General features: G+C 42.3%; 1 long non-coding RNA gene across 1 annotated transcript; it reads left to right on the top strand.

Moving 5' to 3' along the window:
- Positions 1-225: 225 nt before the first annotated feature.
- On the top strand, positions 226-12,124 carry LOC145863036 (uncharacterized). The gene is made up of 2 exons (XR_014382369.1): positions 226-791; positions 11,025-12,124. It is a non-coding gene; the product is annotated as an uncharacterized LOC145863036 (long non-coding RNA).
- The last annotated feature ends 392 nt before the right edge of the window (positions 12,125-12,516 follow it).

Below are 12,516 nucleotides of genomic sequence, written 5' to 3'. Positions count from 1 at the left end.
TCAAACAACACTTGTTGCTCTTTGTACGTGTTGATATAATATTAATATTTAATGAAGAGGAAAAAAACGTTTCCCTAAACTGCTTTATAATATTATAATTCAATGAAGAAGAAAAAAAGTTTTCTCTCCTCAACTGCGTTTCCTCCCTCCAGACAGCAGATGGCGATATGTGTCTTTCAGGCGATGTTTCTAGTGTGACGTATAATCTAGTGGACGGAACGCTTCTTCAACAACTGCAGCCACCTCGGTAGCTCGCTAGCCAACAAAGTCGGAACATTCAAGTTCTTTAGACACTTTCCTGGTTTAATTGCAACTGTGATTTAAACATACTTATGTGTAAAAAACTAGCTACCTCATTTAATTTAATATTTAAGTTGTAAGTCAACTATCTGGCTGGTTAAGTTAGCACTAGCCTAGCTAGCTAACATCCCCGACCATGCGCTCACTAAGCTACTCTCCTCCTGCTAAAGAAGAGGTCTGTTGGACGGAGAAAGAAGCTCTGGGGCTGAACATTGTCGTGAAAGAGGAGAAGGAAGAGGAGGATGTCACAGTAAAACAACAAATAGAGGGTGAGGCTGTTACCGTGAAAGAAGAAGAGAAAGACGTTACAGAGAAAGAAGAGGAAGACGCGTTCAGAGTGAAAGAGGAGGATGTTACTGTGAAAGAAGAGGATGAAGTGAAAGAAGATGAAGACGTTTTTGGAATGAAGGATGAAGAGGGGGAGATTACTGTCACATTAGAGGAGGACGAAGAAGAGAAGACTGGAGAACTGATTAACACCAGTAAATACAGTGAGTACTATCTAATAAAACAGGGACATTGATCTGATTAACACCAGTAAATACAGTGAGTACTATCTAATAAAACAGGGACATTGATATTTTATTTTTTTCACCTTTATTTAACAAGGTAGGCAAGTTGAGAACAAGTTCTCATTTACAATTGAGACCTGGCCAAGATAAAGCAAAGCAGTTCGACAACATACAACAACACAGAGTTACACATGGAGTAAAACAAACATACGGTCAATAATACAGTAGAAAAATAAGTCTATATACAATGTGAGCAAATGAGGTGAGATAAGGGAGGTAAAGACAAAAAGGCCGTGGTGACAAAGTAAATACAATATAGCAAGTAAAACACTGGAATGGTAGATTTGAAGTAGAAGAAAGTGCAAAGTAGAATGAAGCGAGGGCCAGCCAACGAGAGTGTACAGGTCACAGTGGTGGGTAGTATATGGGGCTTTGGTGACAAAACGGATGGCACTGTGATAGACTGCATCCAATTTATTGAGTAGGGTATTGGAGGCTATTTTGTAAATGACATCGCCGAAGTCGAGGATCGATAGGATAGTCAGTTTTATGAGGGTATGTTTGGCAGCATGAGTGAAAGATGCTTTGTTGCAAAATAGGAAGCCAGTTCTAGATTTAACTTTGGATTGGAGATGTTTGACAGTCTAACCAGACACCTAGGTATTTGTAGTTGTCCACATATTCTAAGTCAGAACCGTCCAGAGTAGTGATTCTGGACAGGTGGGCAGGTGCAGGCAGCGATCGGTTGAAGAGCATGCATTTAGTTTTATTTGTATTTAAGAGCAGTTGGTGGCCACGGAAGGAGAGTTGTATGGCATTGAAGCTCGTCTGGAGGGTTGTTAACACAGTGTCCAAAGAAGGGCCAGAAGTATACAGAATGGTGTTGTCTGCGTAGAGGTGGATCAGAGACTCACCAGCAGCAAGAGCGACATCATTGATGTATATAGAGAAGAGAGTCGGCCAAGAATTGAACCCTGTGGCACCCCCATAGAGACTGCCAGAGGTCCGGACAACAGGCCCTCCGATTTGACACACTGAACTCTATCAGAGAAGTAGTTGGTGAACCAGGCGAGGCAATCATTTGAGAAATCAAGGCTATTGAGTCTGCTGATTAGGATGTGGTGATTGACAGATTCGAAAGCCTTGGCCAGGTCAATTAATACGGCTGCACAGTATTGTTTCTTATCGATGGCGGTTAAGATATCGTTTAGGACCTTGAGCGTGGCTGAGGTGCACTTGCTGTTTGAGGTGAAGAAACATTTACTTTGAGAACCTCCACAACTCATTAGTGGTGGTGCATTAAGACAATCAGAAATACTATCAGACATCCCCAAATGGGCACATTTTATAGGCCTACATTTGCACACAGGCCAGGAAGACTAGTCCTACTTCTATATGCGTAATTAGGTGTGCGTCCTTACTCAACATTGACAGGAGTGTTTCAAACAAAAGACAATTAATAAATTGACGAAACTGGCACATCTTGCGGGGTCAGGTCTGGGTGGTCTGCCAGGGGCCGTTTCATTTATTATCCGTTTGGGTCGGCATGGAGAATGATTGTATTGTCCCATAGTATGTTGTACCGAAGTTGACCGACTAAAAGGGAGTGTAACTTTATGACTATTGTTGGATTCTAAACTTTGAACATATTAAAGACATGATAGATCAGACACAGAGTATATAAAGGAGTGAGATCTGTAGAAAGACAGAGTGGCTGTGGAATGTGCTGGGTGGACGGGAGGAGATCACAGGATTGCTTTAGGGGAAGCGGATGGACATTTGTGGATTAGGTGAAGGAGGGGTTGAGGTCAGGAGGTCAGGTCAGATCTCCTGAAGGGAGTAATAAGGGTTTAGTATCCTGTTACCCTCTTCCTGTCGAACCAGAAGATGTAAGGATTGGAGAGAAGGACGAGTGTCCAAAGTGGGGTATATATACTTGTGATGGTGAGAACATGTTTTTGTCTGACTTACAGCTGTAACGACCCTTTGGGAAAAATTAAACTTGGTTAAGCTTCTCTAGTGTCCGTGAGTTATTTACTCTGAAAAATCAGAACCTAACACTATAATTAGTGTTCCCTGAAGAAGGGAGACGAGGTACAATACCTGTTTGGCCCCACCCCTTCCTGGGTCGCTGAAGAGCCGTATTAAATTTAAGGAAGAAATCCGAGCCTCGCGCTCATCACCTGTAGAAGACGGGGCTTCCAGCGAGGCGTGAATTTAACAGTATGTTGTACCTAGTTTCCCTCCATCAGGGAACAGTAGTTATAGTCATAACATGTGGATTTAATAGTATATTGTACCTAGTTTCCCTCCTTCAGGGAACAGTAGTTATAGTCATAACATGTGGATTTAACCTCTTACATCTAGACGTTCCGCTAGCGGAACACCTGCTCCAATATCCAATGATAGGCGTGGCGCGAATTACAAATTCCTCAAAAATCCCAAAACTTCAATTTTTCAAACATATGACTATTTTACACCATTTTAAAGACAAGACTCTCCTTTATCTAACCACACTGTCCGATTTCAAAAAGGCTTTACAGCGAAAGCAAAACATTAGATTATGTCAGCAGAGTACCCAGCCAGAAATAATCAGACACCCATTTTTCAAGCTAGCATATAATGTCACAAAAAACAAAACCACAGCTAAATGCAGCACTAACCTTTGATGATCTTCATCAGATGACACGCCTAGGACATTATGTTATACAATACATGCATGTTTTGTTCAATCAAGTTCATATTTATATCAAAAACCAGCTTTTTACATTAGCATGTGACGTTCAGAACTAGCATTCCCACCGAACACTTCCGGTGAATTTACTAAATTACTCACGATAAACGTTCACAAAAAACATAACAATTATTTTAAGAATTATAGATACAGAACTCCTTTATGCAATCGAGGTGTCCGATTTTAAAATAGCTTTTCGGTGAAAGCACATTTTGCAATATTCTGAGTAGATAGCTCGCCATCACAGGCTAGCTATTTTGACACCCACCAAGTTTGACCCTCACCAAACTCAGATTTACTGTAAGAAAAATTGGATTACCTTTGTTGTTCTTCGTCAGAATGCACTCCCAAGACTTCTACTTCAATAACAAATGTTGGTTTGGTTCAAAATAATCCATTGTTATATCCAAATAGAGGCGTTTTGTTCGTGCGTTCAAGACACTATTCAAGGGTGACGAAGGGTTACGCGCCCGACGCGTTTCGTGACAAAAAAATTCTAAATATTCCATTACCGTACTTCGAAGCATGTCAACCGCTGTTTAAACTCAATTTTTATGCAATTTTTATCTCGTAAAAAAGCGATAATATTCCGACCGGGAGTCATTGTTTTCGTTCAAAGACGAAAGAATAAAAACATGGGGTCGCCTCGTGCACGCGCCTCCAGTCTCTGTTCTCTGATCGACCACTATCTAAATGCGCTAGTGTTTTTCAGCCAGGGCCTGCAAAGACATCATTCAGCTTTTTGCCGCCTTCTGAGAGCCTATGGGAGCCGTAGGAAGTGTCACGTTACAGCAGAGATCCTCAGTTTTCAATAAAGAGAGTGTAGAAGGCGAAGAAATGGTCAGAGACGGCACTTCCTGTAAGGAATCTTCTCAGGTTTTGGCCTGCCAAATGAGTTCTGTTATACTCACAGACACCATTCAAACAGTTTTAGAAACTTTGGAGTATTTTCTATCCAAAGCTGATAATTATATGCATATTCTAGTTTCTGGGCAGGAGTAATAATCAGATTAAATCGGGTACAGTTTTTATCCGGCCGTGAAAATACTGCACCCTATCCATAACAGGTTAATAGTATGTTGTACCTAGTTTCCCTCCTTCAGGGAACAGTAGTTATAGTCATAACGTTACGCTTGTCATACGATGAACTTCAACTTAAATACTGGATCTTGCTGTCGGACAGTTTTTTTGTATTCTGAAATGCACTCGAACTATGTATCATTTAGTGGCTCCTTATGTTACTCTGGGAAAACAGTTTTCGTGGGCACAGAAATGCTAAATAATTTCAGAGTCTGCTAAATCCAATGGTTTTTAACAGTCATCTTGTAATCCAAGATGGCGTAGCATTAAGACGTGTTTGTTATAAATGTTATGTTTTTATTTCGTCTTTTTTTTGTATATATTGCTATATATTTTAATCTCTTTTTCCATTTTAAATTAAATATACCTTCCGGCAACCCACCTCACCCAATGTGATACGGATCTGCTATTTTTTAGACCTTATAGCTAGAACCTCCATCAGAATCTAGCCATCAGAAGCTAACCAGCTAATTAGCTACTAGCTATTTAGTCATTGTTAGCCACTGCTTTACCTTTTTAGCTCAGACACCAGCCACTTTTGGCCTGAATAATACCTGCCAGTCTGCACAGTACGATATCAACCCTGAGCATATCGGACTGTTTTACCCCACTACATCACCGTATTCCAGCTAGCTAGCTGCCACCGAGTGGCCCAGCCTCGAAGCTAGCCTTGAGCCAGGTCCATCTCCCGGCCTGCTCAGTGGACCCTATGATCACTCAGCTACACAGCTGATGCCTCCCAGACTCTTCACTAAGACGACTAGAAGCCACTACATCACCGGATTCCTGCCGTAAGCTCTGGACCTCATCGCCATTTTACCTGTTGTTGTCTTAGCTGATTAACTGTTGTCTTACCCGTTGTTGTCTTAGCTAGCTCTCCCAATCAACACCTGGGATTGCTTTATGCCTCGCTTTAGGTCTCTCTCTAATGTCAATATGCCTTGTATACTGTTGTTTAGGGTAGTTATCATTGTTTTATTTTACTGCAGAGCCCCTCGTCACACTCAACATGCCTCAGAGAGCTCTTTTGTCCCACCTCCCACACATGCGGTGACCTCACCTAGCATAACTGGTGCCTCCAGAGATGCAACCTCTCTTATCGTCACTCAATGCGGAGGTTTACCGCCACTGTACCCGCTAGAGGTCGACCAATTATGATTTTATAGGCACTTTAGTATTGCCAGTGTAACAGTATAGCTTCCGTCCCTCTCCTAGCTCCTACCTGGGATTGAACCAGGAACACATCGACAACAGCCACCCTCGAAGCAGCGTTAACCATGCAGAGCAAGGGGAACAACCAATCCAAGTCTAAAAAAAAAAAAAACAGTCCAAGTCTCAGAGCGAGTGACGTTTGAAACGCTATTAGCGCGCACCCGGCTAACTAGCTAGCCATTTCACATCGGTTACACCAGCCTCATCTTGGGAGTTGATAGGCTTGAAGTCACAAACAGCGCAATGCATTGTGAAGGGCTGCTGGCAATACGCACGAAAGTGCTGTTTTGAATGAATGCTTACGAGCCTGCTGCTGCCTACCATCGCTCAGTCAGACTGCTCTATCAAATCATAGACTTAATTATAACATAATTTTAAAAATGAATCTCTCCAGAAATGTATCTCACTGTTGCTGCCTGTTATAGACCCCCCTCAGCTCCCAGCTGTGCCCTGGACACCATATGTGAATTGATTGCCCCCTATCTATCTTCAGAGTTGGTTCTATTAGGTAACCTAACCTGGGATATGCTTAACACCCGGCCGTCCTACAATCCAAGCTAGATGCCCTCAATCTCACACAAATTATCAAGGAACCCACCAGGTACAACCCTAAATCCGTAAACATGGGCACCCTCATAGATATTATCCTGACCAACTTGCCCTCCAAATACACCTCTGCTGTTTTCAATCAGGATCTCAGCGATCATTGCCTGCGTCCGTTATGGGTCCGCGGTCAAACGACCACCCCTCATCACTGTCAAACGCTCCCTAAAACACTTCTGCAAGCAGGCCTTTCTAATTGACCTGGCCCGGGTATCCTGGAAGGATTTTGACCTCATCCCGTCAGTAGAGGATGCCTGGTTGTTCTTTAAACGTAATTTCCTCACCACCTTAAATAAGCATGCCCTTTTCAAAAAATGTAGAACTAAGAACAGATATAGCCCTTGGTTCACTCCAGACCTGACTGCCCTCAACCAGCACAAAAACATCCTGTGGCGTACTGCACTAGCATCGAATAGTCCCTGCGATATGCAACTTTTCAGAGAAGTCGAGAACCAATATACACAGGCAGTTAGGAAAGCAAAGGCTAGCTTTTTCAAACAGAAATTTGCATCCTGTAGCTCTAACTCCAAAAGTTATGGGACACTGTAAAGTCCATGGAGAATAAGAGCACCTCATCCCAGCTGCCCACTGCACTGAGGCTAGGAAACACTGTCACCACCGAAAACTCCACGATAATCGAGAATTTCAAGTAGCATTTCTCTACGGCTGGCCATGCTTTCCTCCTGGCTACCCCGGCCAACAGCTCCGCAGCTACTTGCCCAAGCCTCCCCAGCTTCTCCTTCACCCAAATCCAGATAGCTGATGTTCTGAAAGAGCTGCAGAACCTGGACCCGTACAAATCAGCTGGGCTAGACAATCTGGACCCTCTCTTTCTAAAATTATCTGCCGCCATTGTTGCAACCCCTATTACTAGTCTGTTCAACCTCTCTTTCGTATCGTCTGAGATTCCTAAAGATTGGAAAGCTGCCGCGGTCATCCCCCTCTTCAAAGGGGGTGACACTCTAGACCCAAACTGTTACAGACCTATATCCATCCTGCCCTGCCTTTCTAAAGTCTTCGAAAGCCAAGTTAACAAACAGATCACTGACCATTTCGAATCCCACCGTATCTTCTCCGCTGTGCAATCCGGTTTCCGAGCTTGTCACGGGTGGACATCAGCCACGCTCAAGGTACTAAACGATATCATAACCGCCATCGATTAAAGACAGTACTGTGCAGCCGTCTTCATCGACCTGGCCAAGGCTTTCGACTCTGTCAATCGCCGTATTCTTATTGGCAGACTCATCAGCCGATAAGAACAACCGATCAATCAACAACCGATCGCTGCCTACACCCGCCCAACTAGCATCACTACTCTGGACGGTTCTGACTTAGAATATGTGGAACACTACAATACCTAGGTGTCTGGTTAGACTATTAAACTCTCCTTCCAGACTAATATTAAGCATCTCCAATCCAAAATTAAATCTAGAACCGGCCTCTTTCACTCACGCTGCCAAACATACCCTCGTAAAACTGACTATCCTACCGATACTTAACTTCGGCGATGTCATTTACAAAATAGCCTCCAACACTCTACTCAGCAATCTGGATGCAGTCTATCACAGTGCCATCCATTTTGTCACTAAAGCCCCATATACCACTCACCACTGCGACCTGTATGCTCTCGTCGGCTGGCCCTCGCTACATATTCGTTGCCAAACCCACTGGCTCCAGGTCATCTATAAGTCTTTGCTAGGCCGCCTTAACTCAGCTCACTGGTCACCATAGCAACACCCACCCATAGCACGCGCTCCAGGAGGTATATCTCACTGGTCATCCCCAAAACCAACACCTACTTTGGCCACCTTTTCTTCCAGTTCTCTGCTGCCAGTGACTGGAACGAATTGCAAAAATCACTGAAGTTGGAGACTTATATCTCCCTCATTAACTTTAAGCATCAGCTATCTGAGCAGCTTACCGATCGCTGCAGCTGTACATAGCCCATCCAACTGCCTACCTCATCCCCATGTTTTTATTTACTTTTCTTGCTCACACCAGTATTTCTAACTACAGTCGTATGAAAAAGTTTGGGCACCCCTCTGAGGCTGCATAATAATTTACTCTGTCGTCACAGAAAATGATCACAGTGGCATGCCATTCATTTTCTAATAAAAGCTGAGTACTGGGGTATTGTCCAGACAAAGATGTTTAGTGTAGCAATATTAAGTTGTATGAAATTAAATCAGATGTGAAAAATAGGCTATGCAAAAATTTGGGCACCCTTGTCATTCTGTTGATTTGAATACCTGTAACTACTTAGCACTGATTAATTGGAACACACAATTGGTTTGGTGAGCTCATTAAGCCTTGAACTTCATAGACAAGTGCATCCAATCATGAGAAAAGGTATTTAAGTTGGCCAATTGCAAGTTGTTGTTCTCTTTGACTCTCCTCTGAAGAGTGGCAACATCGGGGCCTCAAAACAACTCTCAAATGACCTGAAAACAAAGATTGTTCAACATTATGGTTTAGAGGAAGGTTACAAAAAGCTATCGCAGAGATGTAAGCTGTCAGTGTCCACTGTGAGGAACATAGTGAGGAAATGGAAGACCACAGGCACAGTTCTTGTTAAGGCCAGAAGTGGCAGGCCAAGTAAAATATCGGTGAGGCAAAGACGAAGGATGGTGAGAACGGTCAAAACAGCCCACAGACCACCTCCAAAGACCTACAACATCATCTTGCTGCAGATGGTGTCACTGTGCATCGTTCAACAATTCAGCGCACTTTGCACAAGGAGAAGCTGTATGGGAGAGTAATGCGGAAGAAGCCTTTTCTGCACATACGCCACAAACAGAGTCGCTTGAGGTATGCAAACGCACATTTGGACAAGCCAGCTTCATTTTGGAATAAGGTGCTGTGGACTGATGAAACAAAGATTGAGTTATTTGGTCATAACACGGGACGTTATGCATGGCAGCAAAAGAACACAGCGTTCCAAGAAAAACACTTGCTACCCACAGTATAATTTGGTGGGGGTTCCATCATGCTGTGGGGCTGTGTGGCCAGTGCCGGTACTGGGAATCTTGTTAAAGTTGAGGGTCGCATGGATTCCACTCAATATCAGCAGATTCTTGGGAATAATGTTGAAGAATCAGTCACAAAGTTGAAGTTACGCTGGGGCTGGATATTTCAACAAGACAACGACCCAAAACACTGCTCAAAATCTACCCAGGCATTTATGCAGAGGAACAAGTACAATGTTCTGGAATGGCCATCCCAGTCCCCAGACCTGAATATCATTGAGAATCTGTGGGATGATTTGAAGCGGGCTGTCCATGCTCGGCAACCATCAAACCTAACTGAACTGGAGATGTTTTGTAAGGAGGAATGGTCCAAAATACCTTCATCCAGAATCCACACACTCATTAGAGGCTATGGGAAGCGTCTAGAGGCTGTTATTTTAGCAAAAGGAGGCTCTACTAAATATTGATGTGATTTTTCTATTGGGGTGCCCAAATTTATGCACCTGTCTAATTTTGTTTTGATGCATATTGCACATTTTCTGTTAATCCAATAAACCTCATTTCACTAGTGAAATATTACTGTGTCCATCAGTTATTTTATAGATCAAAATTAAATTGCTGATCCAAACACCCAATTATTTATAAATGGAAATCATGGAAATTGTCAGGGGTACCCAAACTTTTTCATATGACTGTATGTGTTGTTGTATGTGTCGCACTGCTTTGCTTTATCTTGGCCAGGTCGCAGTTGTAAATGAGAACTTGTTCTCAACTGGCCACCTGGTTAAATAAAGGTGAATAATAGTCACATGTTCAACTATCATCAGCTGATCCAGGAAATCATTTTCTGAATGACAGTCAAATGACAAACATCACGACATTTGTGAGGTTTCGGTACTACAGTAGGTCTATGTTATTGTTAGGTGAAGTTATGGGCCAATTTGGCAAAGTATAAAGCAGTTGATTTGCGATGATGACACAACCATTATATTAAACAGAACATTCAAATGAGCCTTACAATTATAATCCAATGTAGTGTGAAATGTAGTCATAAGCAACCTGGAAATGGAGGTTACTTCCCTGAGTTTTTCCCTATTCACATTCAGAATACATTGTGAAAAACTAAAATCTTCGCTCACCATTTTAGATATACTACATCCATAACTAGTGGTTTCCTCATTACCAGATATACTACATCCATAACTAGTGGTTTCCTCGTTTCCAGATATACTACATCCATAACTAGTGGTTTCCTTATTAGCAGGGAGGTGTTTCTGCAATCAAATTGTGTGTGCATCGCCCTCGTGCCGCAATTTTATTAAACGCAGAAAGGGGCCTATATTGGAGACCAAAAGTAGTCTGGCACACTGCTTAGAGTTTCAACAACATGAATATCTTATTTCTAGCCTACAATCATCGATTTCACTACTAATGTGAAAACAAGACAAAATATGACTGTTCTTGCTCATTTTAAGACATTTGTCCAATAATTGTAACATTCATTACAGATGTCAATTGTTGTACAACATCATGGCTACGCTGTTGGCATCACCTTTTACAGTGGATTACCGCTGTTATGGGCCTTTAACCATCTGTCTGACTTTGTTGTTCACACAGGAGAGAGACGGGACTATTGTGGATCCTCTGGGGAGCCTCAACAACCTCATAATGCTGACGAGGCAGAGAAGAGTCTTTTCAGATCAGAACACCTCAAGAAACACCTGCGGAGATCCACAGGGAAGAGAACTCACTGCTGCTCTGACTGTGGGAAGAGATTCACCTCCTCATCAGGCATTAGAATTCATCAGAGAATCCACACAGGAGAGAAATCTTATATCTGTGATCAATGTGGGAAGAGATTCACTTCCTCATCAGGCATTAGAATTCATCAGAAAATCCACACAGGAGAGAAAGTTTTAGCTGTACTCAATGATGAGTTTTACTCGGTCAACCAGCCTGTCGTCACACCAGAGAACACACACAGGAGAGAAAGCTTTATAGCTGTGGTCAATGTGGGAAGAGTTTTGGTCAATCTAGCTATCTGACAGTGCACCAGAGAATACACACAGGAGAGAAAACCTATAGCTGTCATCAATGTGGGAAGAGTTTTGTTCGATCTGTGCAGCTGACTTGACACCAGATAACACACACAGGAGAGAAATCTCATAGCTGTGACCAGAGATAATCTGATAAAAGTACATACATGAAGGAGATGTTTCATGATATCAATGAATTAATGTCACGATGTAGAATGTTTTAACATTGTAGTTGGAGTATATTAAGGATGTCACAATGTAGAACCCTAAACGTTTGCCCCCTGTTCTATTGATTTACAATGACCTGATCAAGATCCACACAGAAATGGTTCTGTGACAACAAAATCTCCAGTCACATTTCAGTCGCCGGACCTCAATCCAATCGAAAACCTGAGTGGAAGAGGGCAATTGATAAGCGCTAACCCGGGAATGTGAAGGATCTTGAAAGGATCTGCATAGAAGAATGGTCCAAAATCCCTCCAAATTTGTTCCTTAACCTTGTCAAACATTACAGGAAAAGACTCTATGCTGTTATCTTTGCCAGAGGTGGTTGCACTAAGTACTAAATGAGGAGTGCCAATAATTATGAAACCTTGATTTTGGTTAAATGTATTTTGTATTAAATAACTGAATGATTTTGGTTGGTTCCATTGAAACATTAATAAAGTACAGTATTTCCCACATGTTGGTATTTTGAGTTTATCTCTAGAATTATATTATTTATATTTTTTTAAGTGTCGTTTGTGCATTGCCAGTCAGGGGTGCCAGTAATTTTGGAGCCCACTATATATATATACACTGCTCAAAAAAATAAAGGGAACACTTAAACAACACAATGTAACTCCAAGTCAATCACACTTCTGTGAAATCAAACTGTCCACTTAGGAAGCAACACTGATTGACAATAAATTTCACATGCTGTTGTGCAAATGGAATAGACAACAGGTGGAAATTATAGGCAATTAGCAAGACACCCCCAATAAAGGAGTGGTTCTGCAGGTGGGGACCACAGACCACTTCTCAGTTCCTATGCTTCCTGGCTGATGTTTTGGTCACTTTTGAATGCTGGCGGT

Source organism: Salmo salar, chromosome 02 (assembly GCF_965601325.2).
Source record: "Salmo salar chromosome 02, fSalSal1, whole genome shotgun sequence".
NCBI classification, from domain to species: domain Eukaryota; kingdom Metazoa; phylum Chordata; class Actinopteri; order Salmoniformes; family Salmonidae; genus Salmo; species Salmo salar.
This window is presented reverse-complemented; position numbering and strand designations above follow the sequence as displayed.